Here is a 6,245-nt window from a genome sequence, read left to right as displayed (position 1 = left end):
AGGAACAGTGAGCCTGTCTCTCAATAATAATAATACAGTGTGTGATCTCCTGTCCCAGCCTGAGGAACAGACAGTGAACCTGTCTCTCAATAATGATAATAATACAGTGTGTGGCCTCCTGTCCCAGCCTGAGGAAGAGACAGTGAGCATGTCTCTCAACAATAATATTAATAAACTGTGTGATCTCCTGTCCCAGTCTGAGGAACAGACAGTGAGCCTGTCTCTCAATAATAATAATACAGAACGTGATCTCCTGTCCCATCATAAGGAATAGACAGTGAACCTGTCTCTCAGTAATAATACAGTGTGTGATCTTCTGTCCCAGTCTAGGGAATTGAAAGTGAGCCTGTCTCTCAGTAATAATAATATAGTGTGTGATCCACTGTCCCAGCCTGAGGAACAGACAGTCAGCCCGTCTCTCAATAATAATAATACAGTGTGTGATATCCTGTCCCAGCCTGAGGAACAGACAGGAGTGAGCCAGTCTCTGAGTAATAATAAAGCAGATTATGATCTGCTGTCCCAGCCTAAGGAACAATCAGGAAAGAGCAGGTCTCTCGATAATAATAATACAGTGTGTGATCTCCTGTCCCAGCCTGAGGAACAGACAGTGAGCCTGTCTCTCAATAATAATAATATAGTGTGTGACCTCCTGTCCCAGCCTGAGAAACAGACAGTGTGCCTATCTCACAATAATAATAATACAGTGTGTGACCTCCTGTCCCAGCCTGGGGAACTGTGTGCCAGACTCTCAATAATAATAATACAGTGTGATCTCATGTCCCAGCCTCAGGTACAGTGAGCCTGTCTCTCAATAATAATAATCCAGTGTGATACTTCCTGTCCCAGCCAGAGGAACAGACAGTGAGCCTGTCTCTCAATAATAATAATACAGTGTGTATTATTGTGTATTATTATTTCTCAGCCTGAAGAACAGTGAGCCTGTCTCTCAATAATAATAATACAGTGTGTCATCTCCTGTCCAAGCCTGAGGAACAGTGAGCTTGTCTCTCAATAATAATAATACAGTGTGATCTCCTGCCCCAGCCTGAAGAACAGTAAACCTGTCTCTCAATAACAATAATCCAGTGTGTGATCTCCAGTCCTGAGGAACAGACAGTGATCCTGTCTCTCAATAATAATAACCTAGTGTGGAATGTCCTGTCCCAGTCTGAGGAACAAACAATGAGCATGTCTCTCAATAATAATAGAATAGTGTGTGATCTCCAGTCCCAGCCAGAGGAACAGACATTGAGCCTGTCTCTCAATTATAATAATACAGTGTGTGACCTCCTATCCCAGCCTGAGGAACAGACAGTGAGCCTGTCTCTCAATAATAATAATACAGTGTGTGACCTCCTCTCCCAGCCTGGTGAACACTGAGCCAGACTCTCAGTCATAATAATACAGTGTGATCTACTGACTCAGCCTGAGGAACAGTGAGCTTGTCTCTCAATAATAATAATACAGTGTGATCTCCTGTCCATGCCTGGAATACAGACAGTAAACCTGTCTCTCAATAATAATAATCCAGTGTGTGACTTCCTGTCCCAGCCTGAGGATCAGACAGTGAGCCTGTCTCTCAATAATAATAATACAGTGTGTCATCTCCTGTTCCAGCCTGAGGAACAGACAGTGAGCCTGTCTCTCAATCATAATAATACAGTGTGTGACCTCCTGTCCCAGCCTGGGGAACAGTGAGCCAGACTCTCAGTCATAATAATACAGTGTGATCTACTGTCCCAGCCTGAGGAACAGTGAGCTTGTCTCTCAATAATAATAATACAGTATGGTCTCCTGTCCCAGCCTGAGGAACAGAAAGTGAGCCTGTCTCTCAATAATAATAATAATACAGTGTGTGACTTCCTGTCCCAGCCTCAGGAACAGCGAGCCTGTTTCTCAATAATAATAATACAGTGTGTCATCTCCTGTCCCAGCCTGAGGAACAGTGAGCTTGTCTCTTAATAATAATAATACAGTGTGATCTCCTGTCTTAGCCTGAGGAACAGACAGTGAACCTGTCTCTCAATAATAATAACCTTGTGTGGAATGTCCTGTCCCAGTCTTAGGAACAAACAGTGAGCATGTCTCTCAATAATAATAATATAGTGTGTGACCTCCTGTCCCAGCCTGAGAAACAGCGAGCCTGTCTCTCAATAATAATAATAGTGTGTCATCTCCTGTCCAAGCCTGAGGAACAGTGAGCCTGACTCTCAATAATAATAATACAGTGTGTGATCTCCTGTCTTAGCCTGAGGAACAGACAGTGAACCTGTCTCTCAATAATAATAACCTTGTGTGGAATGTCCTGTCCCAGTCTGAGGAGCAAACAGTGAGCATGTCTCTCAATAATAATAGAACAGAGTGTGATCTCCAGTCCCAGCAAGAGGAACAGACAGTGAGCCTATATCTCAATAATAATAATACAGTGCGTGATCACCTGTACTAGCCTGAGGAACAGACAGTGAACCTGTCTCTCAATAATAATAATACAGTGTGTGACCTCCTGTCCTAGCCTGAGGAAGAGACAGTGAACCTCTCTGTCAGTAATAATAATACAGTGTGTGATCTCCTGTCCCAGCCCAAAAGAAGAGACAGTGAGCCAATCTCTCAATAATAATAATACAGTGTGTGATCTCCTGTCCCAGCCTGAGGAACAGACAGTGAACCTGTCTCTCAATAATAATAATAATACAGTGTGTGACCTCCTCTCCCAGCTTGAGGAACAGACAGTAAGCCTCTCTCTCATTAATAATAATAAAGTGTGTGACCTCCTGTCCCAGCCTGAGGAACAGCGAGCCTGTCTCTCAATAATAACAATACAGTGTGTCATCTCCTGTCCCAGCCTGAGGAAAGTGAGCTTGTCTCTTAATAATAATAATAATAATACAGTGTGATCTCCTGTCCCAGCCTGAGTAACAGTGAACCTGTCTCTCAATAATAATAATACAGTGTGTGACCTCCATTTCCAGCCTGAGGAAGAGACAGTGAACCTCTCTATCAGTAGTAATAATACAGTGTGTGATCTCCTGTCCCAGCCCTAAAGAAGAGACAGTGAGCCTGTCTCTCAATCATAATAATACAGTGTGTGATCTCCTGTCTCAGCCTGGGGAACAGACAGTAAACCTGTCTCTCAATAATAATAATACAGTGTGTGACCTCCATTTCCAGCCTGAGGAAGAGACAGTGAACCTCTCTATCAGTAGTAATAATACAGTGTGTGATCTCCTGTCCCAGCCCTAAAGAAGAGACAGTGAGCCTGTCTCTCAATCATAATAATACAGTGTGTGATCTCCTGTCTCAGCCTGAGGAACAGACAGTGATCCTGTCTCTCAATAATAATACCCTAGTGTGGAATGTCCTGTCCCAGTCTGAGGATCAAGCAATGAGCATGTCACTCAGTAATAATAGAATAGTGCGTGATCTCCTGCAATATTCTGAGGAACAGACAGTGAGCCTGTCTCTCAATAATAATAATACAGTGTGTGACCTCCTATCCCAGCCTGAGGAACAGACAGTGAGCCTGTCTCTCAATAATAATAATACAGTGTGTGACCTCCTGTCCCAGCCTGGGGAAGAGACAGTGAGCCTGCCACTCAATAATAATATTACAGTGTGTGATCTCCTTTCCCAGCCAGGGATCAGACAGTAAATCTGTCTCATAATAATAGTAATCCACTGTCTTAGCCTGAGGAACAGACAGTGATCCTGTCTCTCAATAATAATAAAAATACAGTGTGTGACGTCCTGTCCCAGCCTGAGGAACAGACAGTGAGCCTGTCTCTCAATAATAATAATAATACAGTGTGTGACCTCCTGTCCCAGCCTGAGGAACAGACAGTGAGCCTGTCTCTCAATAATAATCAGTGTGTGACTTCCTGTCCCAGCCTGAGGAACAGACAGTGAGCCTGTCTCTCAATAATAATAATACAGTGTGTGTCCTCCTGTCCCAGCTTGGGGAACAGTAAGCCAGACTCTCAACAATAATAATACAGTGTGATCTACTGTCCCAGCCTGAGGAACAGTGAGCTTGTCTCTCAATAATAATAATACAGTTTGATCTCCTGTCCCAGCCTGAGGAACAGACAGTGAGCCTCTCTCTCAATAATAATAATAAAGTGTGTGACCTCCTGTCCCAGCCTGAGGAACAGCGAGCCCGTCTCTTAATAATAATAATACAGTGTGATCTCCTGTCCCAGCCTGAGGAACAGTGAGCCCGACTCTCAATAATAATAATACAGTGTGTGATCTCCTGTCTTAGCCTGAGGAACTGACAGTGAACCTGTCTCTCAATAATAATAACCTTGTGTGGAATGTCCTGTCCCAGTCTGAGGAGAAAACAGCGAGCATGTCTCTCAGTAATAATAGAACAGTGTGTGATCTCCAGTCCCCGCAAGAGGAACAGACAGTGAGCCTATATCTCAATAATAATAATACAGTGCGTGACCTCCTGTCCCAGCCTGAGGAAGAGACAGTGAACCTCTCTGTCAGTAATAATAATACAGTGTGTGATCTCCTGTCCCAGCCCAAAAGAAGGGACAGTGAGCCTATCTCTCAATAATAATAATACAGTGTGTGATCTCCTGTCCCAGCCTGAGGAACAGACAGTGAACCTGTCTCTCAATAATAATAATAATACAGTGTGTGACCTCCTGTCCCAGCCTGAGGAACAGACTGTGAGCCTGTCTCTCAATAATAATAATACAGTGTGTGACTTCCTGTCCCAGCATGAGGAACAGACAGTGAGCCTCTCTCTCAATAATAATAATAAGGTGTGTGACCTCCTGTCCCAGCCTGAGGAACAGCGAGCCTGTCTCTCAATAACAATAATACAGTGCGTGATCACCTGTACTAGCCTGAGGAACAGACAGTGAACCTGTCTCTCAATAATAATAATAATACAGTTTGTGACCTCCTGTCCCAGCCCAAAAGAAGAGACAGTGAGCCTATCTCTCAATAATAATAATACAGTGTGTGATCTCCTGTCCCAGCCTGAGGAACAGACAGTGAACCTGTCTCTCAATAATAATAATAATACAGTGTGTGACCTCCTGTCCCAGCCTGAGGAACAGACAGTGAGCCAGTCTCTCAATAATAATAATACAGTGTGTGACTTCCTGTCCCAGCATGAGGAACAGACAGTGAGCCTCTCTCTCAATAATAATAATAAGGTGTGTGACCTCCTGTCCCAGCCTGAGGAACAGCGAGCCTGTCTCTCAATAATAATAATACAGTGTGTCATCACCTGTCCCAGCCTTAGGAACAGTGAGCTTGTCTCTTAATAATAATAATACAGTGTGATCTCTTATCCCAACCTGAGGAACAGTGAGCTTGTCTCTTAATAATAATAATACAGTGTGATCTCTTATCCCAACCTGAGGAACAGTGAGCCTGACTCTCAATAATAATAATACAGTGTGTGATCTCCTGTCTTAGCCTGAGGAACAGACAGTGAACCTGTCTCTCAATAATAATAACCTTGTGTGGAATGTCCTGTCCCAGTCTGAGGAACAAACAGTGAGCATTTCTCTCAATAATAATAGAACTGTGTGATCTTTAGTCCCAGCAAGAGGAACAGACAGTGAGCCTATATCTCAATAACAATAATACAGTGCGTGATCACCTGTACTAGCCTGAGGAACAGACAGTGAGCCTGTCTCTCAATAATAATAATACAGTGTGTGACTTCCTGTCCCAGCATGAGTAACAGACAGTGAACCTCTCTCTCAATAATAATAATAAAGTGTGTTACCTCCTTTCCCAGCCTGAGGAACAGCGAGCCTGTCTCTCAATAATAATAATACAGTGTGTCACCTCCTGTCCCAGCCTGAGGAACAGTGAGCTTGTCTCTTAATAATAATAATACAGTGTGATCTCCTGTCCCAGCCTGAGGAACAGTGAGCCTGACTCTCAATAATAATAATACAGTGTGTGATCTCCTGTCTTAGCCTGAGGAACAGACAGTGAACCTGTCTCTCAATAATAATAACCTTGTGTGGAATGTACTGTCCCAGTCTGAGGAACAAACAGTGAGCATGTCTCTCAATAATAATAGAACAGTGTGTGATCTCCAGTCCCAGCAAGAGGAACAGACAGTGAGCCTATATCTCAATAATAATAATACAGTGCGTGATCACCTGTACTAGCCTGAGGAACAGACAGTGAACCTGTCTCTCAATAATAATAATACAGTGTGATCTCCTGTCCCAGCCTGAGGAACAGGCAGTGAGCCTGTCTCTCAATAA

Source organism: Atractosteus spatula (assembly GCF_055471065.1).
Source record: "Atractosteus spatula isolate fAtrSpa1 chromosome 10 unlocalized genomic scaffold, fAtrSpa1.hap1 SUPER_10_unloc_11, whole genome shotgun sequence".
In the NCBI taxonomy this organism is placed as follows: Eukaryota; Metazoa; Chordata; class Actinopteri; order Semionotiformes; family Lepisosteidae; genus Atractosteus; species Atractosteus spatula.
Note: the sequence above shows the minus strand (reverse complement) of the source record.